The sequence below is a fragment of the Schistocerca gregaria genome, chromosome 2, assembly GCF_023897955.1.
Source record: "Schistocerca gregaria isolate iqSchGreg1 chromosome 2, iqSchGreg1.2, whole genome shotgun sequence".
Lineage (NCBI taxonomy): Eukaryota > Metazoa > Arthropoda > Insecta > Orthoptera > Acrididae > Schistocerca > Schistocerca gregaria.
Window position 1 is genome coordinate 503903580 of NC_064921.1, and position 27420 is coordinate 503930999.

Here is a 27420-nt window from a genome sequence, read left to right on the forward strand (position 1 = left end):
CTTCATGAATCCAAATAAAAAGCATGCACGCCAACAGCATGTACTACATACTTCCAAGCTACTAACACCAATCGTTCACGCAGAGCATTCTACGTAATAGTTTATTGTAAACTTACGCTGTTCGTACGTAAATTTATAGCGTAGCTTTATCTTTACCAAAAATTATTAGTGTTCGCCGAGAAAGTATCCTCATTTTTTACGTACGGTATGTTGGCTAACCCATCTCCGGCGTTTTGCATTTGTTTGGGATTCGGAAGCAAGAAAAATAAGACAGAAAAAAAAATTAATGTTGCTGTATAACAATGAAGTTTGAATACATACTTCATGAATTGCAGGATGGCTGCGGTGAGTGGTGATCTTGCTACGGCTGAACCTCAGATTGGAAGAACATTGTGTGCCAATCAGCTCAGCTTAGTATGCCATGTGCGCGTTCCTTTCAATTTTAGCGCGCTATTCAGTCCAGTCACAGTGTGCCTTAGTTGCGAAATGATCTCACAGTGTGCAAATGGTGCATATTTACAAGTTGCAAATGCTAAAAATAATTTGAATGTAACTAAATTACTCCTGTGAGTTAACTGGTATACTTGGCTCCCCATTTTAAGGCGTTTCCATGTAATTACTCTTCTTGATCACTTGAAGCCAGGAAACATGCTTTAGCAACTGCATTATTTTATCTCGGTAATAAATTGCACCTGTGTATTTGTACTGCAGAAGTAGAAATTCGAAGTTGGCCATGGGGCAGGTTTCTTAATAAAACATTTTTCGGAGCTCGTATTTAGACTTTTAGAATATGCATCATTTTTTGATTTTGCAGTTCTTCCATCCCTGCTTGTTCCCCACATTTCTGTCGTATATGCAAATCGTGCTAAAGTGATATACAAAGAAATGTTCCTTGACTGGACATATTTAAGAAACATCATGACACCATAAATAAAATGTTTTATGGCATACAGACTTTTATGAAGCCACCACTCCTCCTATGTAGTTTGCAAACACTGATTATAAAATACGTATGATTTTGTCGTGGTTGTATTAACAGACATCATTGCTTGTACTTGGGAAGTACTGAATGAACTGTTTAAAATATTCACAAAGACTATGTCATACCAACCAAATTCCAGCATAGCCATTTATTAATACTGATGAAGGTGAAGAACAACTACAATGGTACCGCTGAATTATATTTCGGTTTCCTGGTTACAGCATTTGAATACATACTTTTAAAAAATCTAGCAACCATACACTATTTTTGTACTCTACTGCCATTACTGTGGTCAAAATAAAACTCTCATCAACCATTACATTCAGATTCATCTTGAATGTTTGATGTGGATGCTGCAAAATATATGTCTATTTTAGTCATCACTAAAAGAAAAAAACAAATATCATTTGGAACTCGGGCCCTTTGGAACCTAGGACTCATGTCTGTGAAGTTAAACACAACAAACTGGATGTGTCTACTACTAGTATTGAGGCAATGAGAACTATTATAGGAGGACATATTTTAGACATGACATATGCATCAGGACAGATACGAATGGAGACAATAACTAAGCAAGAACTAAAGCGTTTAGAACAAAGATTCCAAGAACTTAAATTTGCCTCAATGAGACAACATGGAGTGTTCAGAAAACATGAAGTCCAGTGACAGCAGGAAAAGAATGTGACAATATGCCTGCCATTGCCTGCCACGTGATGGGGAGGAGGATGGGAGGGCACAGGAGATTGGTGGGGACAGTGTAGGGGTGCTAGGTGCAGTGGCAGGTTAGGGGAGGAGTGGAAAAGAAGAGAAAGGGAACAGGACTAGTGATTGTGTTGGTGAAATAGAAGGCTGTGTTGTGCTGGAATGGGAGTAGGGAAGGCAATAGGTAAGTGGAGGACAGATGCTAGCGAAAATTGAGCAAGGGATTACAGGAACGTAGGATATATTGCACGGGAAGTTCCCACATGGATGGTGTTGGTAGGAAGTATCCAGATGGTACAAGCTGTGAATCAGTCACTGAGGTGGAGAGCACTGTGTCATGCAGCATGTTCAGCAACTGTGTGGTCCAGCTGTAACTTGGCCACAGTTTGTCAATGGCCATTTATATGGAGGAACAGCTTGTTAGTGATTATGATCACGAGAAAACAGCACAGAGATTGTATCTTGTCAATGATCAGTGTTTGGAGCTGAGTTTGTAGGTCACAGGTAGTCCTGACTTCCACAGGATAGGACTGGACTGAAGTAGGTGGTGAGGGATGATGTATGGGACAGGTCTATTATCTAGACCTGTTGCATAGATATGAGCCATGAAGCAGGGATTGGGAGAAGTGGTGGAGTAGGGATGGACAAGGATATTGCATAACTGAGTGGGTGGTGAAATACCACTGTGGGAAGATTGGGGAGAATATTCGTCATTTCAAACCACGACGAGAGGTAGTCAAGGTCATGGCGGAGAAAGTTAGTCGGTTGCACCAGTCCTGGATGGTACTGAGTCATGAGGGGAGTGCTCCTTTGTGGGTGGACAGTGGGTGTATGGGGAGGTAGGTGCATAAAGAGCCAAGGCAAGGGGGATCTGTTACTGTACATGGTAGGGAGGGTAATTTCATTCAGTGAAAGCCTCAGTGGAGATCCTTAGTATATGTGGAGCAGGAGTGCTCATCACTGCAGGTGTGATGACCATGAGTGGCTAGGCTGTATGGAAGGAACTTCTTGGTGTGGGTGGCAGCCGTTGAAGTGGAGGTATTGCTAGTGGTTGATAGGTTTGATATAGACGGAGGTAGTGGTGTAGCCATCCTTGATGCAGATGTCGACATCGAGAAAAGTGGCATATTCAGTTGAAGGGAGCAAGTGAAGGAAACGGGGGAAAAGGTATTGAGGTTCTGGAAGAAAGTGGATAAGGGGTTCTAACGCTCGGTCCAGATCATGAAGATGTCACAACGAATCTGAACCAGGTGAATAGGGAGGATTCCTCTACAAGATGCCTGAATAGGCTGGCACAGAAAGGCTTCCCACAATCCTTCCTACCAAAACCAGCTTCTCTAAATTTCACAGGTGGAAACGCTCCCTGCAATGTATCCTACGTTCGCATAATTCCCCCTGGCCACAACCTTAGATAGCATCTGTTTCCCTCCCACTTCAGCACAACACATCCTTGTATTCAACCAACACACCCACTAGTCCTTTTCCCCTTCTCTTCTTTTGAGCCCCTTCCCCCACCACTTCCCAAACCTCCTGGTTGCATCCAGCAGCCCTACCCTGTTTCCACAATGCCCCTGCGTACCCCCATAAGCAGCATTACCCATACTCCAACCCATCCTGCTGTCAACCCCCTTCCCACTGGATTGCTGCTCCCATCAGGTGCAGTTATTATTCAGTCCAGCCACAGCAGCCAGAGACAGAGTGTGGGTGTGTGTTTTCCTCGTTTTCTACTTTTGAGGCAGGCTTTCTAGCTGAAAGCTAAAATATAGCAATCTTTTTGTTGTGTCTGTCTGTGACTCCGTGTCTTCTCTACATGGTGAGTAGCAATCTTATCGTTTCATAATACTGTTCTTATTCCATACTGGACTTCCCATTGTTAGACAAGTAAAACTTTTTTTTTAGTTAACACTTGATCTTCTTGTCCACGCCCTGGAGGCCGAAGGGATGTTGACCAGTTATCATGCCATTTTTTGCCATGTGGCCTCATGCGAATGTGGTGCGGAGGGGTATGTGGTCAGCACTCTGCTCTTCCAGCTGTTTTGCTGAATTTCCAGGCCTTGGTGTTGCTATTTGCCAATCACGTAGCTCCTCAATTACCATCACAAGCCTGGGTACACCCCAAACCTATTCTCCTACTGAGGCAGAATCCGTGTCTTACTGGAAATCAAACCTGGATTCTCTGTATGGCAGCCATTTATACTGACCACTCAGCTATGGAGATGGAAGCAATTAAAAATCAAAGAACTCTGTGTAACATCTGATATTAAAGATACAATAATAAAATTAAATCTACATGGACAATAGTGAAAAGAGAAACCAGGAAATAACTTCAGCAGATGCGAGGATTTTGCCATTAAAGGAAACATGCAAATAATAAATGATTACAGCCATATAGCTAACATATTTAATACTCACTTCCTTGAAGAAGGTCAGGCGATTGGTAGGTCAAGGGATAAGGCAACAGAATATACACAGAAAAATCACAATTCCTCCATCCTCTGTGAAAACAGAAAAAGAATGTAATTAATTCTGTTGAAATCAAAAACACTTAAAGAGACCATTATGCATAAAGTAAATTACTACAATCCCATTCTTCACATAGACACAATATATTCTGTCAAATATGTAATTCATCACTATCACAGGAGATATTTCCAAACAGCCTGAATTATGCTGTCAGAACCATTTGCTAGGAAAGTAGTAAGATATAACTACTGAACAGTCTCTCTACTTGTATCCTCCTCAGGGGTACTGGAGATTATATGCAAGAACCCCAAGACACCTCTCTCAAAATAAGACAGTTAAGTCAATCTCACTTTGGACTTCAAAAGGATCTCTACACAGAAAATGCTATTTTTCAGTTTATGAATCAGATTAAACAAAATTTAAGTGACAAAATAATGACAATTAGCTTTTTGTGTTGTGACAAAGCAAGCTGGGATCTTTTTGCTTGCTTTCTTGTTTTGTCATGTGCCTCCTTAAATTCATTTTTTCGTTTTTGACTAATTACCATGCTATTCTGAAAGACTGTGAAATGCGTAGTTAGGTTTTTACTGCTTATAGTTGTTCAACAGCAAACTGTTGTATCAGTAAGCATATTAACATACAAAGTATAATCTGCATTTTCATAAAAGAATATAGCACCAGATCTATATTGACTATTCCTACTTAATATCTTTTGTTACAGGGTGAAATCAGTAATTGTTTCGTGACTTAGATTCTATTGTTGACTTACAAACAAATATAATTTCTGTGGTAAGTATAAACATTTAGAAGAAGATTGGACTGGATTGGATTGTTTTGGAGGAAGAGACAAAATAGCGAGGTCATCGATCTCATCGGATTAGGGAAGGAAGTCATCCGTGCCATTTCAAAGGAACCATCCTGGCATTTGCCTGGAGCGATTTAGGGAAATCACAGAAAACCTAAATCAAGATGGCCAGACGTGGGATGGGATTGAACCATCGTCCTCCCGAATGAGAATCCAGTGTGCTAACCACTGCGCCACCTCACTCAGTTTACAAAAATAACTACTAGGATTCTTAAAGTATTTATTTGGCCCTACTCAAAAACATGTTAGCAAAGCCAGCCCTTAATTAATTCCAAAATACTTATCAGGTTTGTCAAAAGTATTGTTTGTGTAACTATATCTGTTAATTTCATCATTTAAACAAATAATTCAGCCTAATCTTTGACATAGAAGGAACTGTTAAAGAGGAGGTATTTTTCAATCAATTCAGTTAATTGAATGAGTTATGTTTTAATAGTAACTTCTGTAAATCAAACATCAAACAATGTATAGTTTCAGTGCCTAATATTGTAAGTATATTTAAAGGCCCAATTTTTGGTCCTGAGGCAGTCAGTCCATGGCCGATTTTCAGACAGGAAATCTGTATCAGTTAAGAGTAACAATAATGAAGTAGAATTAGCGTAACACAAACAGGCTGTGTGCAAAACAATGAGTGTGTCTGTACAATTTATTTGAGGAGTAGTGTGTCCTGTGCTATATTATTCTGAAGGGCTGTGAAATGTGTGGTTAGGTTTTTACTGCTCATAGTTGTTCAACAGCAAACTACTGTAGCGGTAAGCTGATGTTTGCCTGATAGCTATTAATGAGGCTTTACCAATAGTGAACTGGCCATATTTCTGTGTAATATTGGGAGGTTGTGATTAGTGAGAGTAAAGAACTTTGAAACAGAAGTGTGCAACTGTCGGCTACACCATTTACAGTAGTCAGTGTTGAACTTCCACTACTCATTTTTCAGCCAGTACAAAAATGCAGCACGTCGACACTGAGGGCTATCAACGAAGAAACAAAGCAGGCAAATGTCACACTGTGACTTATCTAGAGAAGGTTAAATATTATGGTATCAGAGACTTGCTGGTAACTGGTTTTCATCCCACTAACTAAATAATGCAGAGTGTTTATTAAGAGAGCCAAGTAGTGTATACAATAAATTTTCAGGACAGAGAATAATCCCTACATGTGTAGCACAGTGATTTATGTTGAGTACCCTCTTGTTCTTGTCCTTTATAAATGATCTACAATCATGTATCTGAGAAGCAGAAATAGTTCTCTTCGCTAATGGTGCAGGTACTGTAATCAGTTGTCCATGTGAACATATTCAGATTGCTGGATTGGTTGACTGAAAGTGCTAAGTGGGTTACTAATTATATTTCAGTGGCATGTGACATTGTTGCATGAAACTTTACCTCTCCTTTTCTAAATGTGTTGGCACTAACTTCTGGATAGGCCAGATTATGAAGAGGTGGTAGCCTGGTATTGACACTCAGCTGTAGTAAATAGGTATGCTCTTGGTGTTGAACACATCAGTAGTGTGTGTGTATGTGCTTTGTATGATAATGTGAAAAAGTTACAAGCCCCATTTAGAATCAACGTGCCATTTTAATGCATCTGCTTCTTCCTGTGTAATGGTAAAAGCTTAGAAATCCTAATCTTTTACAATTGTCTAGCTGCACAACTGGTGGGCCACTGAAATAGCTGATATCAGTCGTGAACTGGTTCCTGTAGCCTACATGTAGCATCTGATGTGCTGTTGCTTTCTCTGGTTTCTGGTAAGTGTATTTAGTAAAGTGTTAACTGCTGGCCTCCAAGCATGAGTTGAAACATTTTAATGACAGTGTAGACTGCATTAAGTTCTCTGTCACCTGCAGACCAGTTGGCATGTGAAATGCTGGCTGAAAAATGAAAAAAGTTGCATTTGATGACACATGTACTGTGAAGGCTAGAGGTGCTTGTGACAATGGATAGGCTACGAATGCTGCATCTGTGACGGTAGCCTTGATATCAATAAAGTTAATGTCTGTTGCAAGTTTACATTGCAGTGTACTTGCTAGTTTTGGAGAATATGTAAAGGATTAATTAAGTGGGGCAGTGATCAGTGAATGATTGCATAAGAGTCTTCAGTAGACATTGTTAATCCTAGAAATCGCCTGAGCTTGTGCATTGCAGAAGCCTTTGTAAATATGGTAATAGTGCTCCCCTCTCCCCCTTACAGAGGGCAAAATGCCAACTGAGTTTTTGAGACACTATACTTCTGCTGCTCTGAACATTCCTTTGAATAGATTAATGACCCAGTCATGTAAATATTTGCAGAAGAATGTGGTACTCTCCATCGTGTGAAATGTACACATGGTAGAATGAGGTGTCACCTGTTACCTCATCTATGAATTGCCAAAAAATTTTGTGCTGTGTTACAAAGTTTAAATGTCATTCAGGTATTTTAGACAATTTGAAAGGTGCACAAACTATCATGTTTGAAACATCTTGTGTAACACTTAGATAAGTCTGATCACTGAAAATATCTCATAGTTATGGATAGTTGTGATGTGGTATGGTTCGTTAGCATCACATGAAGTTAATCATTACTTCAGTTGTAAAAACTCCTCTTAGGAGCAACAGACTCCCTGGGTGAGCAGGATGGATCTCTTACATCCATTTGAGGTTCAAGCACTGTCCAATTAGATGTGTGGTTATTCTATACATGTACTAATGTAGGTGGCAAGCAGATGATGCTTGGAAACTTGAATGTACATTAGTAGATTGTTGAATGAATTCATCCGAATGATTGTGTTTGTGGTGTGGTAGAGAATTCTAGAGCTCGTCGCTCATGTTGTTACATCAATGAACCATTATCAATGAACCATTGGTGGCACAGTCAAGCAGGAGTGCATAAAAAATTGAAAAAATCTGATCAGATAATTGGGTGAAGTATATCAGCAACAAAGAATAACCAGATGAGCACGTATCAAAATCAACCAGCAATGTCACACAATCATAGACCCATATGGCTGACCAATTTGCAGCGTTCAATGACCATAATCTATCCCGCACATGGGAGGTGAGACTGACTGAGTCTTGAGCATAAATACTGCCAAGTGATTACTTGCTTTTTGTTCATTTGCAGAGATACCACAAAAGAGATCCAAGATCTATGAGTACTCTTACTTTCTATTGTATCTGTGAAATATAAAGGTTTATTATTTTATAATGTTCAACAGCTGATGAAGACACAAACCAGTGTGAAAACAAACTCTCTTGTTGTTTCCTTAAGAAGAACTTTAACGATGCATCATGTCTTAGAGGCACACATACCCCAGCTATCAGTCAGTTACCAGTACACAACAACCAGAGTATGCCTGCTTATGCACTTAGATCACCTCAACTCAGGTATGCCTTGTGTAACTTTTTTGACAACTTTCTCTCAGCAAAAATGGCACACATTCTTATCAGACCATAAATATACATATTGTTATCCAGTTCAATATATTTGTGGTAGCAGTTGTTATTTTCAGCTGTTATAGCTAAGAAGAATCAACACTCTTTAAAATAATGCACATGTTACACTGCAACATGTTTAGGGAGTCAGGGCTCTCACATTGGCTTGACAATGTTATTAACATCTCACAAAAACTTGCGCACCATTTTGTTTCTACATCAGCTGTTGGTACTGTTAACTTGAGGCCAATCCAAATACTGGCAGTAACAGTATGCTGTTGTGCTTGCAGAAGCACTATTTGTATGATGCACTTGAGTGAACAGAAATGCTCCCATATGCTTACTTGCTCTTTATTCAGTTTCAGAGATGCCAATAGAGAGTTTGAAGTTTTATGATTATTCTTATTATTATGCAAATATAAAATAACGGCCCTTTCACACTTCACAGACATAATAGAAAATAGGAGTATTTGCAGAACTTGGATCTCTTTAGTGCTATCTCTGGAAATGAACCAAATGCAACTAACGACTTAGCAACATTTCTACTCAGTCAGTCATGTCATATGCACAGAGTTTAGGGGACACCTAGTATCTCACCTTCCATTATACAAAACAGATTATGGTCATTTGAATGCTGCAACTTATGTTGCCACCAGCAATGCCTTTAGTGACTCCAACCACCGATGCTGCAACTGGAGCCATCCCCACCTGTGGCTGATGCTGCTGTTATCACCACCACATCTGATATCATTCCCACTGCTGCAGCTGACTTTGCCTCTGTTCGCTGCCACTGATGCCACTGCGTCATCCACCTGTGCCCATATACAATCGTACATCCAAAATCACCTCACAATTAATCAGTGTGTGGAATAAGAGTATTTTAGTTGTAATAAGTGGAAAATCGAATCTGTGCAGTTGTAAATTTGTGGAGGGGTTTCAGCATTAGAGTTAAGAGATTTGTTGTGTAATGTTACATGATGAAGATGCAAAAGCACATGTAACACTGCAACATGTTTAGGGAGTCAGGGCTCTCACATTGGCTTGACAATGACCTGTTACTGCACTGCCAGGAATTTATGGGTTAGGTGTTTCTCATCATCAACAGTGGCAACAGACCTAAAGCATATAATTTGCTAAGTACAGAAATGTAGTAAACTGTTTTGAACAAGCTTAATAGTTCAGAAAAAGCTGAAGCTAATGCTGAATCATTAGTAGAGTTGATTCACCTACTTCAGGCTGCTGTTGCCCTTAAATTTTGTCAACAAGGTAGATGTAAAGAGATGTAAAGCAACAGTTCCACATTGAACTGAGTAATAAATCTGAGGTGATTAAGCAATAAATTACTGAATATTCTGGCAGACATAAGTCAAGTTAAGGAACTCTATGAGGAAATAAGTCAAACATGAACTTCAAAATGAAATAGTAGAAAGTCCAGATTTTATTTAAAGAATGGAGACATGAATTTGAAACAGTGCAATGTCATTTAGGTTGCAATACTTACCATACCGTATAAACAAAGTAAAAGCAAATCCCTATGAGATGTTCCGTCTGACATATATATATATATATATATATATATATATATATATATATATATATATATGAATTTGACAGTAAATTTTGAAGCAATGAAAACTTATAAAACTCACCAATGTGGCAAGTTTGCAGTTTTAGATGATGGTTTGGGAATAAGTAAAGAAGATAATAATTTTGATGCACAGCTGAGAGTGTGGGGTTGATTATTGCTGTACAATTAATGTTGGCCTAAGCAGGTAGTAAATAATGTGAAAAAGGTAAGCCACTAGCTCAGCCACAGGTAAAACTGAGTACAAGTAACAGTTGAATAGGTACAGTACATAAGCAGCTATACAGCAGCTCTGAGATGGTAGTTAATGAAAGTAAAGGTACATTAACAGTGTTCAAAGTACAGCAAGAAATTAGGCACATTTTTCCACAAGTTTAATTGGAAGAAGTATGGAATGCACAGATCCACAAAAGAGTATAACCTGTGTTTCATGTGAGGGAGAATCATGGAAGGCACAGACACACAAGAGAGAATGTTGTGTGAGTCATGTATGGAAGAAAGAGTAATATTGGACATTTCTTTGTATAATGATGGAAAGAAAAATTACAACACCATAAAATAATTAATGTTAAGTAATGAAATTTTGGTACTACATTTGTCTAGGTAACATATTTGAGTGGTTAACATTGCAAGATAACAGGTTAATGTAAGCATGAACACGTGAAATGTTGGTACATTAATAACCACTGTAACTGCCAGAATGGTGAATGCAAGCATGCAAATGTGCATGCATTGTGTTGTACATGTGTCGGATGTTAGGTTGTGTGATGGAGTTCCATGCCTTTTGCACCTGGTTCGTCAATACAGGAATGGTTATAATGCTGGTTGTGGATGAAACTAGAGTAGATGTCTGATATGTCCAATACGTGCTTGACAGGAGGCAGATTTGATGATCAAGCAAGCCAAGGCAACATGTTGACATTCTGTAGAGCATGTTACGTTACAAGTGTTATGTGGGTGAGCATTATCCTGTTGGAAAACACCCCCTGGGATGCTGTTTACGAATGGCAGCACAATGGGTCAAATCACCAGACAGACATACAAATTTGCAGTCAGGGTGCTAGGAATAACCATGTCATGTGACATTGCACCCCAGATCATAATTTTAGGTGCAAATCCAAAGTGTCTAGCATGCAGACAGGTTGCTTGCATGCCCTCAACTGGCCCCCTCCTAACAATCTAGCATTGGCACCAAGACAGAACCAGCTTCCATCAGAAAACATAACAGACCTCCACCCTGCCCTCCAATGACCTCTCACTTGACACCACTGAAGTCACAAATGGCAGTGGTTTGGTGTCAGTGGAATACACACACAGGGCATCTAGCTCAGAGTCTCGTTGAAGTAATCAATTTGTAACAGTTTGTTGAGTTCTTGCTCTGTAGGATACATCATCATTGTGCTACCTACACTTTGGGTGCTACATCTGCCTTACGTAAATTTTGTTGCAGCTGTTTTGCAATATCTGAAAAATTCTCTTTTACAAAATTTGTTAGCTAACATTGTTTTTCTCTTGACTTGCTCCCAGCTTTGATTTGTATGTTATTGCACTTTGTCTCTCTTTTCCAGTTTCTTGTTTTATGAATTCCCATGCTATTTTACTTTTTTGCATTAAGTATAATTTTGTCATTAACTGATTTTTTTGCAGAATGCAATACCCTCTTTTATATCTTTTTATAACTGTGATGATTTAAGAACTTTGGATTAGTACAGTGATTTTAGACAGAGTTGAGGTATTTAAGAGTCTCTGAGGGCTTTCTGATACCCACAGTTATCCATTTATTTTCCTTAGCTGTCGCTAAAGTGCCTGTTTTTTAAAAACTCTCCTTGAAATTTAATTTTTACAGTGTGCAGAATAGGAAAATTTTGCCCCTATGTTGTTTTCTGTACACAGTTCATCCCAAGTTTGGTTTATCAAAACCCTATTAAAGTACATATTTTAGGTTTGCAGAAGAGTCTGTCATAGGCATCAGCTTTGCGGAATTTTCCAAACCCACTTTTGGCTTTATTATCTACCAGTTGACATCCCAGATAGGCATGGGTTTTACTGACACTGAGCCTTGTTTTACAAGTTCTAAAATTAGATCTAACGAGGGTAATCACAAAAATGCCTTTATAAATAAAGACATTAAGTAGCATATGAGTACAACTTTTTAGTAACAAAGTTCGCAGAATCATATAGGAAATTTATTTCTCCACATACAGCCAACAGTCCAATACAAAATCCAGACTCACTTTTGAATTGAGACTTTCACACTGTGATTACGAGTCTTAAGGCCTTCATTGTAACTATAAAACTTTAGAAATTGTAGAACTGTATAAATAAGATAATTACTGAAAATTAATAACTGACGTATAGAAACAGGTACAAAATCCTGAAAGGTGTCATTAAATATCACAATCATTATTGTACAAACATTTTATTTATTTAGCTGGTAGGCATGAAGGGCTGTTGATAAATTTGATCATTTAATTAGTCACAGTACAAATAAAAGAGAAGGGGAAAAAAAACAACCACATCCACACACAATTGGCCATAATAAGCCAGAATTAATGTAAGTACTACCTTTACATGCACACCTTTCATCAAATTAGGAAACTTTCTCTGCATTTGGGTATCTCTAAAAGTGTAATTCAGTCACCAAGGATCACATTTTAATATACAGGATTGAGCAAAATAGGCGTTAGAAAGTGTTTGTCTACTGTGGTTTAATAATATGCCCTAAGACCTAAATGGTTGTCTTTATGATATTGCTGTTTGTAGGTCACTCATCGATGCCTCAATTCACATTTCAGAATGGAAGTACTAACAATGGAACAGCATTTGTTTATTGTAAAGACATTTTCCCAAATTTGGGCTGTATCATACTAATGAGATGTGCATGTAACAGCAATTTGCTCAGAGGACAGAACCATCCAGAATGACCATTTCTCAGAGAAATTCATATACAAATCGGAAGTCCAGTTGTTATGGCAAAATTTAAGTATCCTCTGATGATGATTTTGTACAATGTTTTCTCTTTTTTTTTCTTTCTTTTTTACAGATTGAAGAAAAATTTTGAGGAGAGCAGATCCCTTCATGATTCCAGGAAGGGGCACTCAGGGTGACCAGCCTCAGTTGTAACCCTTTACACTGTGGAAAGAGTGAAAGCCCTATTCAATTAGGAGAGGAGTCCAATAAATCAAGAATACGTGAAGCACATCAACTCAGGATGTCACAAAGTCTCTTCAGAAGACAGTGAAAGAGAAATTTAACCTTCTCCTTTACAGAATCAGCTGTGACAGCCTTTGAAGGACACATATGTGGAGCAGCAATATTCTTTTGCAAATTAGATAACTGAGGACTGTGAAAAATTAACAGTGGGTAAGTATCAGATCTGGTTTATTGATGAAGCACACTTCCATCTCCATGGGTATGCCAACAAACAAAACTCGTCTGAACCCTCAGTTCAAGCTGCTGCTTCACTTCATCCACAAAATGTCTCTGTTAGATACAGCATTAATTTGTAAACCTGCATAATGGCACTGAATCCTTCATTACTACAGGCTGATGCAAGCTGGAGCAAGTCCATACCACACTGCAGACAGCTTTGATTTCCTTCAGGCGATGTTCAAAGATGTGACTGTTGCTCCGGACACCTTAGCATTCACTGGACATGGTGTGGAATGCCCCCTTCCGGTCCTGATCTCAACCTGTGTGATTATTTCTTATGGAGTTATCTAAAGGACAGAGTTTTCAAAGTTGCAACTGCAACACTCTAGGATCTTTGTACAGCAATTTCCAGGGAGATTTGTGCAGTTTAAAATAATGATCTTAAAAAAGTTGTCATGAATTTCAGTTCAACACTGTATGCACTCATTTCTGCAATAAGAAAACATTTTGAAAATCTTCTGCATTAAATTTCAGGTTGTTTTCTGTAACATAAATATTACAACAAATCTATCACCTCATATTACATTGTAGTAGACAAAAACTTCCTAACACCTATTTTGTGCCACATTGTAGCACAATAACTTCAGTTTGTTGATATTTTAGGTTAAATTTAGGTGATAAATTCGCTTGCACAGTGCTTACTTGCTGCAGTTTTGCCTTGAAAATGGCTGGTGTGCTCATGCCGAAATATCGGCAGTTGTCGATGACATCTCCTGGCTGCATTCCCGTAACTTATTAGAACAATGTATACGCTGGGAGAAACTAAGGTCTCACATTGTTTACTTCTTTGGGGAGAAAAAATAATATTGCTTGTGGAGGTTCAATAAACATAGCAGCACTGAAGTAAGATTGCAATGTGTGTTGTCGCTTTTGCTGAGGAGTCTTGATCAAAATATTGTTCCAATGTTTTCCAAAGTTGCCCATCATTTTAATTCTCCTGCCACCAATTGCACCGAGAAACATGATGGCCTAGCTCTTGTTCATGAAAGAACCATTACACTCGTTGTCAGTTGGACTTGTTTTGGCTTCCTTGCTTGTTGGCTTCAAAAATCTCAGCTTTTTCTTGGGACTGGCTGGACAGTGCTTCATGGTTGCAGTCTGACTGGGAATTTCATTCAGTAACTGCCTGGCATTTGGCAAAGTTTGAACGTTTCTGTGGCTCAGAGTCTAATACTATATCTAGACATTCTGTGGTAAATCTCATAGAAAAGCTTTTGACAATGCAGCTTTATCCATGCTATGGAATGGTTTAAATCTTGCACCAACACCCAAGTGTTTGTCAGGGGTTTATTTTATTAGTCCAGTTGAAGAGACTGTTTTTAAACTACCTCCTGATGTTGCAGAGGAGGCTAGGACTGGGGCTTGTCCAACCAAGAGTAATATCACAGCGGCTGAGAGGGCTCATGGCCTCCCCAAGGTCCAGAAGGAGGGGTCCTCTTCATCTGATTGTGAGTAACATTGGTGCTCCGATGTATCATGTAGCAAAGCACCCTGCTACTCCGTTGATCACTATAGTTTGTTGTTGTGAGCACCATGTAAACAACTGAACATATTTCATATGTTGACTAGAAGGAATGCATTTGAATGTCTCCAATAGTGTAATAGGTTCTGATGTGGTCTCTCTCTTCACTTGTGTTCCTGTGTGTGATTCACTATGGTTGATTGAGGTTAAATTTGGTGCTGAATTAAAGAGCCTATTTCGACATGTGTTGACTCCCACTTACTTTATATTCAATGACCAGTACCATGAGCAGGCAGATGGAGTTACGATGGGAAGCCCACTGTCACCTATTATTGCCAACTTGCAGATGGAAGATTTTGAGGAATATGTCTTGGAGTTGGTGGCTTTAAAACCTGTGTGATTTTTCAGATATGTAGATGATTCTTTTGTTGTTTGGCCTCAAGGCAGTGACAATTTGAGCAACTTTTTAAAACACATGAATGCAATCCACCCGCATATTCGTTTCATGGTGGAGGTGAAAATGAATGGCTCTAAGCACTATGGGACTTAACATCTGAGGTCATCAGTCCCCTAGACATTGTTGTTGTTGTTGTTGTTGTTGTTGTTGTTGTTGTGGTCTTCAGTCCTGAGACTGGTTTGATGCAGCTCTCCATGCTACTCTATCCTGTGCAAGCTTCTTCATCTCCCAGTACCTACTGCAACCTACATCCTTCTGAATCTGCTTAGTGTACTCATCTCTCGGTCTCCCTCTACGATTTTTACCCTCCACACTGCCCTCCAATGCTAAATTTGTGATCCCTTGATGCCTCAAAACATGTCCTACCAACCGATCCCTTCTTCTAGTCAAGTTGTGCCACAAACTTCTCTTCTCCCCAATCCTATTCAATACCTCCTCATTAGTTACGTGATCTATCCACCTTATCTTCAGTATTCTTCTGTAGCACGACATTTAGAAAGCTTCTATTCTCTTCTTGTCCAAACTAGTTATCGTCCATGTTTCACTTCCATACATGGCTACACTCCATACAAATATTTTCAGAAATGACTTCCTGACACTTAAATCTATATTCGATGTTAACAAATATCTCTTCTTCAGAAACGCTCTCCTTGCCATTGCCAGTCTACATTTTATATCCTCTCTACTTCGACCATCATCAGTTATTTTACTTCCTAAATAGCAAAACTCCTTTACTACTTTAAGTGTCTCATTTCCTAATCCAATTCCCTCAGCATCACCCGATTTAGTTGGACTACATTCCATTATCCTCGTTTTGCTTTTGTTGATGTTCATCTTATATCCTCCTTTCAAGACACTGTCCATTCCGTTCAACTGCTCTTCCAAGTCCTTTGCCGTCTCTGACAGAATTATCATCGGCGAACCTCAAAGTTTTTACTTCGTCTCCATGAATTTTAATACCTACTCCAAATTTTTCTTTTGTTTCCTTTACTGCTTGCTCAATATACAGATTGAATAACATCGGGGAGAGGCTACAACCCTGTCTCACTCCTTTCCCAACCACTGCTTCCCTTTCATGCCCCTCGACTCTAATAACTGCCATCTGGTTTCTGTACAAATTGTAAATAGCCTTTCGCTCCCTGTATTTTACCCCTGCCACCTTTAGAATTTGAAAAAGAGTATTCCAGTCAACATTGTCAAAAGCTTTCTCTAAGTCTACAAATGCTAGAAACGTAGGTTTGCCTTTTCTTAATCTTTCTTCTAAGATAAGTCGTAAGGTCAGTATTGCCTCACGTGTTCCAACATTTCGACGGAATCCAAACTGATCCTCCCCGAGGTCCGCATCTACCAGTTTTTCCATTCGTCTGTAAATAATTCGCGTTAGTATTTTGCAGCTGTGACAAATTAAACTGATAGTTCGGTAATTTTCACATCTGTCAGCACCTGCTTTCTCTGGGATTGGAATTATTATATTCTTCTTGAAGTCTGAGGGTATTTCGCCTGTCTCATACATCTTGCTCACCAGCTGGTAGAGTTTTGTCATGACTGGCTCTCCCAAGGCCGTCAGTAGTTCTAATGGAATGTTGTCTACTCCGGGGGCCTTGTTTCGACTCAGGTCTTTCAGTGCTCTGTCAAACTCTTCACGCAGTATCGTATCACCCATTTCGTCTTCATCTACATCCTCTTCCACTTCCATTATATTGTCGTCAAGTACATCACCCTTGTATAAACCTTCTATATACTCCTTCCACCTTTCTGCCTTCCTTCCCCTAGACATATAACTACTAAAACCTAACTAACCTGAGGACACCACACACATCCACGCCCGAGGCAGGATTCGAACCTGCGACCATAGCAGCAGTGCATTTCCGGACTGAAGTGCCTAGAACCGCTCAGCCACAGCAGCTGGCAAAAAGGATTACTATTTTCCCTTCTTTGATGTATTGTTCAGAGGAAAGTGGATGGTATGTTGGAGCATGCCGTTTATAGAAAGCCTACTCATACTGAATTGCATCTGCAGGCTGACAGTTGTCACCATCAGGCTCAATTTGAAGGGATACTTCGTTCCTCGGTTCACAGGGCCCATGTAATCTCAAATACTGAGAGTTTGTCAGTTTTGTTAGCTCATCCTGGAGCCATCTTTCATCAGAATGGTTACAGTGAAAGACAGATGTGCATTGCACTATCGACTATAGTTCAGTTCTTTTATCTTGGCGGCTCGCGCATGCCCGCCCATACGCGGGAGATGGCTGCGTTGCCAGTTGCACATGACACACGCACCAAGAGAAGGAGCACCATAGTATAGCATAGTTAGCAAGCTTATGTTAGGGGGGAGCGCGCAGTTCATGAAGTAAAGCCACCAGGGCCGCATTAACCCTTTCGCTGCTACAGAGACGTGCTCCCCGCATTCCGCGCTGTGCGCGATTTTGTCACTGCACTGCTCGCCTGTGCTGACACGTGGTGTTCCGACTGCTTTGACACTCTTATCATTCGATTCCACAAAAATTATTTGGCCCAAAAATTAGATTTTTACACATCTTCTTGACTGATATCTTCCCCCCATAAATGACGTAATTTTGTTTCGATACTCAACGCAGTTATTATGCAGCATTAAATATAGTGAACACTGCACGAAATTTTGAAGAGTTTGCAGAGGTAAAATTCCATAGAGTATACTTTCCATATAAAACTTTTGTTACAGTCGCGAAAGACGGAATATTTCTCAATATTACATATGACTCCTATGTGTTACTTAAATTAGATGAGATATTGTTATACAGTAAATTTTATATGAAATTTAGGTATCTTGTCCACATTTCATTCTCAACATTATGGCAACTAAAATCGACCATACGGAAAGTATACGCTATGGACTTTTACCTCTGCGAACTCTTCAAAATTTCGTGCAATGGTTTACTACATTTAATGCTGCACAATAACTGGGTTGAACATCGAAACAAAATTAAGTCATTTATGGGGGGAAGGTATCAGTCAAGAAGATGTGTAAAAATCTAATTTTTGGGCCAAATAGTTTTTGTGAAATCGAATAAGTGTGTCAAAGCAGTGGGAACACAATGTGTCTGCACAGGCGAGCAGTGCAGTGAGGAGCACGTGTCTGCAGCTGCGAAAGGGTTAATGAAGAGACAAAGCACTAGAAATTTCAAAAAATTGCATTCAAACGAATAAAATTCGTGAAGTAAGACACTTCGATATTGTTTTTAAATAAAGAAAATAAGCACTGCACAAGGTTTGAACTCTTCACCTTCTGCTTACTAACCCAATGCCTTAACCGTTACGCAATGCAGCTCGTCCTACAATGTAACTCCATGAGGACTTAACAGGTCACGCAAAATACTGACAAACACTGTTGGTATGACTACGAATTACTCACGCTTCGTCGAAGTACAATATGAAATAAACAATTACCGCTGTTCTTTATTGCGAAAAAGCGGTTTGTGAGATTGATACAAACACCTTTCCTTGCTATCGCCTGAATTAGGAGTCTAATTGCTTGTTTGGTTTAATTAATTAATAGAATATGAAACAATTGGTATAAAGAATGCTTTTTCCAAACTTTCTGTAAAAGAAAGTCTGCTATCAAGACATTGCTTTTGTTCTATTACTTTATTTATGACTGAACGTTTCTAAAACTGAGGACACTCGTCCGTGCTCTGCTCTGCAGTCGAGATCTGGCAACGTCATTCTCTGTTCATTGTCTGACTGTTTTGTGATGTCAGAGGCGCAGAACGAACCTAAACTCGGCCGCCAACATAAATGACGTGCACTTTAACTGTGCACGAGGTAAGTGATGATAGTACAAGCTGGCACATAAGTCTGTGGCGTTCTTACATTAAGCAGAGAGCATTTCAAACAGGATTGGTCATATTTTGCTGAAATACAATGTGAATTGTGTTTTTCGACTACCATCTAATATCATGAACCTTTTAGGTTCCATGGAGGCTGATCTGGGTTTGTGTGGAGTGAGTGTTTACCACATTGCTCGCATAATGTCAGGACTGTGGAGGACCGGTGTACTGAGCATCTGTGGCACACACATTTACCACAGCCAAGCAAATCTGCTATTGCAGAACATTGTTTTGGCACTGGTCATCCTATAGAATATAATAACATGCAGATCCTCGCAAGCGGTTGAAATTAAATTAGCAAGTTACATTATGAATAGAGAGAGCAGTTTTTTTAAGTTCTGCATGGAATCCTGCCCTCTCACTTTTCAAAAAGTAGAGGGTCAGAGTTTATCCTACCTTATTCGTGGATTATTAATTTCGCTATCACTAATTTCTAACGCTGGTCATCTTTGGTTCGTGTGTGCGTGTGTGCAGATGGGGCTGGTGGTATATAAGGCTTAGCACATGAGCGGGTCAATAGGATACCAGTTTGGATGTCGTACGGTGTGGAATCTGTGACAGTTTGTGGAGTATGTCTGTCCAATCGTTTTCAGAATATGTTTCTGGGCACTACAAAGACAACGCAAATGTTAATTTTTGAGTAGATGGGACTAATTTTTCACCGTATTCTGTAACATGGACTTAGAAATATTCTGCACATGCACATATTTCGAACATTAAACTTTCTTTAACAAGCTACTGAATGCGATGACTTCTTATTATGTGGGGTCTTGAACTACACTCCTGGAAATTGAAATAAGAACACCGTGAATTCATTGTCCCAGGAAGGGGAAACTTTATTGACACATTCCTGGGGTCAGATACATCACATGATCACACTGACAGAACCACAGGCACATAGACACAGGCAACAGAGCATGCACAATGTCGGCACTAGTACAGTGTATATCCACCTTTCGCAGCAATGCAGGCTGCTATTCTCCCAAGAGATGCTGAATGTAGTCCTGTGGAACGGCTTGCCATGCCATTTCCACCTGGCGCCTCAGTTGGACCAGCGTTCGTGCTGGATGTGCAGACCGCGTGAGACGACTCTTCATCCAATCCCAAACATGCTCAATGGGGGACAGATCCGGATATCTTGCTGGCCAGGGTAGTTGACTTACACCTTCTAGAGCACGTTGGGTGGCACGGGATACATGCGGACGTGCATTGTCCTGTTGGAACTGCAAGTTCCCTTGCCGGTCTAGTAATGGTAGAACGATGGGTTCGATGACGGTTTGGATGTACCGTGCACTATTCAGTGTCCCCTCGACGATCATCAGAGGTGTACGGCCAGTGTAGGAGATCGCTCCCCACACCATGATGCCGGGTGTTGGCCCTGTGTGTCTCGGTCGTATGCAGTCCTGATTGTGGCGCTCACCTGTACGGCGCCAAACACGCATACGACCATCATTGGCACCAAGGCAGAAGCGACTCATCGCTGAAGACGACACGTCTCCATTCATCCCTCCATTCACGCCTGTCACGACACCACTGGAGGCGGGCTGCACGATGTTGGGGCGTGAGCGGAAGACGGCCTAACGGTGTGCGGGACCGTAGTCCAGCTTCATGGAGACAGTTGCGAATGGTCCTCGCCGATACCCCAGGAGCAACAGTGTCCCTAATTTGCTGGGAAGTGGCGGTGCGGTCCCCTACGGCACTGTGTAGGATCCTACGGTCTTGGCGTGCATCCGTGCGTCGCTGCGGTCCGGTCCCAGGTCGACGGGCACGTGCACCTTCCGCCGACCACTAGCGACAACATCGATGTACTGTGGAGACCTCACGCCCCACGTGTTGAGCAATTAGGCGGTACGTCCACCCGGCCTCCCGCATGCCCACTATATGCACTCGCTCAAAGTCCGTCAACTGCACATACGGTTCACGTCCACGCTGTCGCGACATGCTGCCAGTGTTAAAGACCGCGAATGAGCTCCGTATGCCACGGCAAACTGGCTGACACTGACGGCGGCGGTGCACAAATGCTGCGCAGCTAGCGCCATTCGACGGCCAACACCGCGGTTCCTGGTGTGTCCGCTGAGCCGTGCGTGTGATCATTGCTTGTACAGCCCTCTCGCAGTGTCCGGAGCAAGTATGGTGGGTCTGACACACCGGTGTCAATGTGTTCTTTTTTCCATTTCCAGGAGTGTATCTTCGTACATAAAGACAATAATAAAAGACTACAGAGTTTCAATAAACTTATGTGAATTCTTGCTCCTTTGGAACTTATTGTTATGGCCTCTCCTCCTTACATTGAAAAAAATGGTTCAAATGGCTCTGAGCACTATGGAACTCAACTGATGTGGTCATTAGTCCCCTAGAACTTAGAACTACTTAAACCTAACTAACCTAAGGACATCACACACTTCCATGCCCGAGGCAGGATTCGAACCTGCGACCGTAGCAGTCGCACGGTTCCGGACTGCGCGCCTAGAACCGCGAGACCACCGCGGCCGGCTCCTTACAGTGGATGTATGGATATAAATAGTAAACTGAGCTTGTGTTTAAAACTACTAAACATTGGTTTAAAGTCAACATGCCTCAATCAACAACCATCATCATTTAAAAATATGGACCACAACAGCAGTTTGAATTGCATAAGGACACCACTAACAGAATTTCAGGAATCTAACGTGGTAGTGCATGGTCATTCCTTCAGAAGACTGGCAAGTCATAATTCGCCACACATTGACCCACAATCCAGACAGCACCGCACACCAAACCCTACGCACGCCTCATCAGAAGTCATCAGTGCCATTTCCAGCTCTGGTTTAACTATTAATACCCTGCCAAGGTGAGGTGGATCATGCAAAATGGCTCGACCGTGCACACATTTTTTGCTGCCAGTCAACACCTGTCATACATCCTGCCCTTATCAAAGTTGTTCCCTTCCCCATACAGTATTTTTTACCTGATAAGCTTTAGTCTGCATCCACAGCTGAAAACACAATGGGCAATTGTGATGCCTTTGACTTTGAGTAGTGCTCATTATGCACATTTTGCCTATGTGCGCATGAGCATGTATATGCATTTCTGAAACTACAGTCTATTTAAAAAAAAGGAAGAAAGAAAGACAGACAGACTTGATCTTCGGCATTTACTTATACTGGAGATAAGAGTTGAATGATTTTTGGAAAAAAACTTGTACAAATGAAGACAGGCAGTTTAGCACTGGGTCTCTAATAAGAATAAGAAGAAAAGTTATTACAACAGTGCTACGATTCTTAAAAACATGCCAACTAAAATTAGAGCAAATATTATATAAATTTACCAGTAACTATGGTAACTCTGAAGACACTAAAGGAGTTTTTGGAGCACACGGAAACTTTTCTTTCAGCTGTTTGCCACAGCTGTGATTTGTGCCCTCCTCCCCTCTAAAACAACATGTGTACATCTCACTGAGATGTCCAGTCTTGGTTTGGCAGCTGTTGAGAATGGACCTCCCACTGGATGCTACCACAAAATGCAAGGTTCACGCAGTTGTTCAAAAGGTGATGAAGCAATTGAAACTCATTGCTTTGACAGAAGTGTATGGAAAGCTGTACATGGAACATTCACAAATAGCGTGCAGAGCTTAAGCCAGTCATGCTGAAATTCACAATGGAATGGAAGACCATCAATTTTTGACAAGACAGTTGTGAAGGTTGAGGAAACCCTGCATGCACACCAGTGGATCACTCTGGATGACTTCTGCATTTTGGTTCCAAAGGTTCCTGAAGCAACAGTCAAAGGATTTTAATGGAAAAGTTGCAATATCGGAAGGTACACACAAAACGGATAGCACGAATGCTGGAAGAAGACCACAAAAGGCAACGCGTTGATTCTTACCATGAATTTATCTGCTGCTAAGTAGACAAAAAGGACAACTTTCTGGACTCAACTGTCAAGAACAACAAAAGTTGTGCATTCCACTTCACACCTGACACCAAACAATCATGCAAGTAGCGGCACTCCTCTTTGCTCCAGGCACGAAAATTCAAACAAAATTTGCCTGTAAAGTCATGGCAACTCTGTTTTTGGACCAGAAAACTACCCTGTGGCTAGCACCTATTCACTACGTTGAAGGAACTGTTGGCTGGAAAGCAAATGAGCTATGAATATGAGATTAAAGATGAGGTTCAGTGCTTCCCGCAAGGAATAGTGGTGAGCTGATATGATATGGGTATAACTATCACACTGTCTACAAAAATTCATCAAACCAAGTGATGTTTATTTAGAAAATAGATAAATGTTTAATCTTTAAAATGACATAAATATTACAGAAAATATTTTATTTATATATATTTTAAAAAAACTGGAGAGTCCTATTGGGATTACCATTGCACAACTAAGAGGAGAGGAAATCAATTATACTAGATTATATACAATAGAGCAAGGATTAACAGAAATTATACACTGCAAGACACCTAATGCTACTCTGATGTATATCAAATAAGTACAAGTACGCTATGCTACACTATCTGACCACATGCAAATACTATTTAAAAAAAAAAAACAAAAAAAAAAAAAAAAAACATAACAAACTGCAAAATACTAAATCATGGTCATGATTTTCAGTAAGTGCAGCAAACAAGTAACAGTTCATCAGATATGAGCCATTCCATTATAGAAGTTATTCAGGCAATGGGCTTTTCATAAGCCAGCACATTAAATGTTTATCATTAGTACCTTGATTAAGGGAAAAACAGTGCTAGAGCCAACAGTCTGGCTGCTGCCAATTCTGATGGTTTGTAACAATGACCGGCTGCTGTGAATCAAATCACTCCTCAATCAAATGCTAGACAAAAACAACTCTTGAGCAGCCAAAACAAACTCATTATGGAAAGGAAGATGAGGAAAGATATTGACTGTGTCCTTCTCAAGGGTACCATCCCAGAAATTTAGGGTGATGACAAACAACCTAAGTTCGAATGGCCGGATGTGGACTTAATTTGAACTGTCATCCTCCCACATTTTAGTCCAGTGTTTTTCCACTGTGTCACTCCACTCTGTCATCCACTTTGTGGCACAAGAAAAAAATGTACATAAGTCACCAACAAAGACACACATCTCTTCACCATACAACAAAGGACTCGAGGAACTAGCATTAGATTTAAAAGTGAGGTAAATACTCACATGCGCTCACAAGACAGACCAATAGCAGGATACAAGTACATCGTACATGAGACAATGCATCTTTCTTGCCATCGGGGCAATGTTCAGAAAGGCAGATTCATTCTCTCTCTCTCTCTCTCTCTCTCTCTCTCTGTCTGTCTGTCTGTCTGTCTGTGTGTGTGTGTGTGTGTGTGTTAACATACTTCTGCCATTGTCTTTCACTGACGAATAGCAGAGTAGCATACTATCCAAACACAAGCATTTGTTTGTTCATCAACAGTAGCCAGAAGGTGACCTGTTTTTCAGCAAGACATTGCAACACCTCTGCTCCTGAACTGTGTCAGAATGGTATTCACAAAAAATGGTAACTGGAGACTTTTACTGACCACCAGAGTCCCCTTCTAATGCAACCAAAAACTTTACCAACTGACGCAATAATCCGTATTAAATTACAGCTATGACTAGCCGCGGGAGCCCTGTACCTCTATTGGAGGATACCTTTCTATTCATGGAGAGGGATGGTCGACCGCAGTGTCTTGAATGTCCAAGTATTTAATTCTGCGAAGAGGTACAATATGCAGTGACATTATACACGTCTTCATGCAGCACACTACGATCAGGTAGAAGGCGTTGCAAGCAGACAACTGGAAGCCAGGCTTAAGAACGACATACCAGGAGACGTAAGTTTAAAAATGGTTTGGTAATACGGAGGGTATCAAAACATGTAACATAGTTCACTTTCTGTAATGCTTTTATAATTTTCAGGTGAATGAGAGCAGAGAAAACACTACTGAATCTGCAATTCGAGCAAGCTACAGGGCCGCTCACATCATTGCGACGAGTGGCAAGCCGTTTTCGGTGGGACCACTTGTAAAATCGTGCATGGTAGCAGTTGCAGAATGTTTGTTTCCAAGGGAGGTGCAGGCAATTGAAGGGGTTTGCCTGTCGAAGCAAACAATGTCTCGTCAAATCCTGGACATGGCAGCGGATTTAGACACACAGCTCAGGAAAAAAGCAGAGAGCTTTGTTGCATTTTCGCTAGCACTTGACAAAAGCACCGACATATCGGACTGTGCTGAGCTTGCAGCTAATCGTTGACATGGATGACCAGATCCATGGAAAATTTATGTTTATTTGAGAGGCAGATGAGTAATGGACATTTAACGTTCTTCAATTGTCTTGCTTCTTTAAAACTACCTGAAGGTAGTACTTTCGGCGATTACGAAGCAAAGTTAAATCAGCTCATCACATCGTTTGAAACACAATTCAGAGACCTCACTAGTTTGGAAATGGAACTTAAGGTGTTCAGCACCCCTTTTCCAGTTTTCCCTGATGACTTGTCATCGTTACCTCAATTGGAGAGTATTGATTTGCAAAATTCAACTTTGTTGAAAGAGAGGTACTACAACACGTTAGATTTGTCACGATTGTAACATTCATTACAGCAAAAGGCATTTCCCAAGCTTCACAACAATGCCACTCAGATATTGTGCATGTTTGGATCTACATATTGTTGTGAGCAGCTTTTCTCAGCAATGAAAAGAGTAAAAAGTAAGGAACGATCGTTTCTTCAGGATGCAACAATGAAGGCCATCCTCCGCATTAACGCTGCAAACACTTTGACATCTAATATTTCCGATCTTGTAATGAAAAGAAAATGTCAAGCTACAGAGGCCCAATAAATTTAGTATGCAACTTCTTGTAAAACAGTTGTTTCTTATTTATTTCCTGGACATTGTATTTCCTGGTGTAGCTTGTCACCATGTCGTAGCAGCTGAAAGTATGAAGTTGTTGATCTTGTAAGACACAGCTGGCACATCAAAATGCTTGCCTTGCCGCCTGCCTCAGCCAGCCGAGCCACGTGCCGGCCCACTTGAATGGTCACAGCAAGCGACACAGAACCCTGGAGCGCTATGCGGCTCACAATGGAACCGACAAGCTGGAACAGCCTGCTCTAGAATATAAGTTCCCCAATCATATTTTAATCTTCAGAAGAGACTTTAATCATCCAACAATCACATGGGATAAATATAGTTTTGTAAGTGGTGGGCATTGAAAGGCATCTTGTGAAGCACTATGAATGCCTTCTCTGAAAACTCCCTTGAAGAGTTTGTTTGGAATCCCACTCACAGTGGAAATTTACGAGTTCTAATGGAAACAAACAAATGATATCCACATCGAAGCTGGTATCAGTCACCATGTGACAGTTGTAGACACAGTGCTTACCAAAGTAAAAATGGCAACTACAGCAAACATAAAGAATTATACGGTCAATAAAGATAAGCAGTAGTGTAACACCTCAATGAGAAACTTAAAACTTTTGGCTCAGGTCAGAAGGTTGTAGAGGAACTATGGCCCTAGTTTAAAAGAATAGCGCCCATGCACTGCATAGAAAGGTACTCAGTAGCATAGTTCATGAGGGGAGGAACCCTCCAGGGTATACAGTCACTATAAAGAAACCACTAAAGAAACACAGTGACTACAACAAATACGACGATATATGGAAGATGGGTCTGGCCTTGAGTCATGCACGGTTAGCCACGGTCTTTAAGGTGACCGCCCATGTAAAGTGGGATATCCAGGTTCCAGCCCCAGTCTGGCACAAACTTTTGTTGTTGTTGTTCCAGAAAATGATGGTTGTTCACATTCACAACTGCAAATACATTTCGTGTATTGCACAATAAGAGATGTTCAATGAAATGCATTGGGCTGTCAAGAGAGCAGTGCATGGATCTTTCCGTGACTACTGTAGCAGGATATTGTCGAAAGACCTTTCACAAAAACCAAAGAAATTCTGGTCATATGTAAAGGCTATTAGTAGCACCAAAGTTAGTGTTCAGACACTCATGGATGAGGCAGGATCTGAAATTGAGAGTAGCAAAGCAAATGCAGAAATGTTTAGCTCCATTTTCAAAAGTTCCTTTTCAATTTGCAATAATACATAGTAGTCAAAGCACCAATAACTTTAATATTTTTACATACAAGATCACCTTTGAACCATATTCCAGCAGACTCTGTCTCATTTATTTTACGATGATTTCCTAAGTACCAAGGCATTGTCAGGGAGG

General features: G+C 40.5%; 1 long non-coding RNA gene across 1 annotated transcript; it reads left to right on the forward strand.

Moving 5' to 3' along the window:
- The first annotated feature begins 229 nt into the window (after positions 1–229).
- On the forward strand, positions 230–26120 carry LOC126328766 (uncharacterized). Its single transcript, XR_007561952.1, has 4 exons — positions 230–470; positions 13049–14885; positions 24808–25032; positions 25118–26120. It is a non-coding gene; the product is annotated as an uncharacterized LOC126328766 (long non-coding RNA).
- Positions 26121–27420: the final 1300 nt, after the last annotated feature.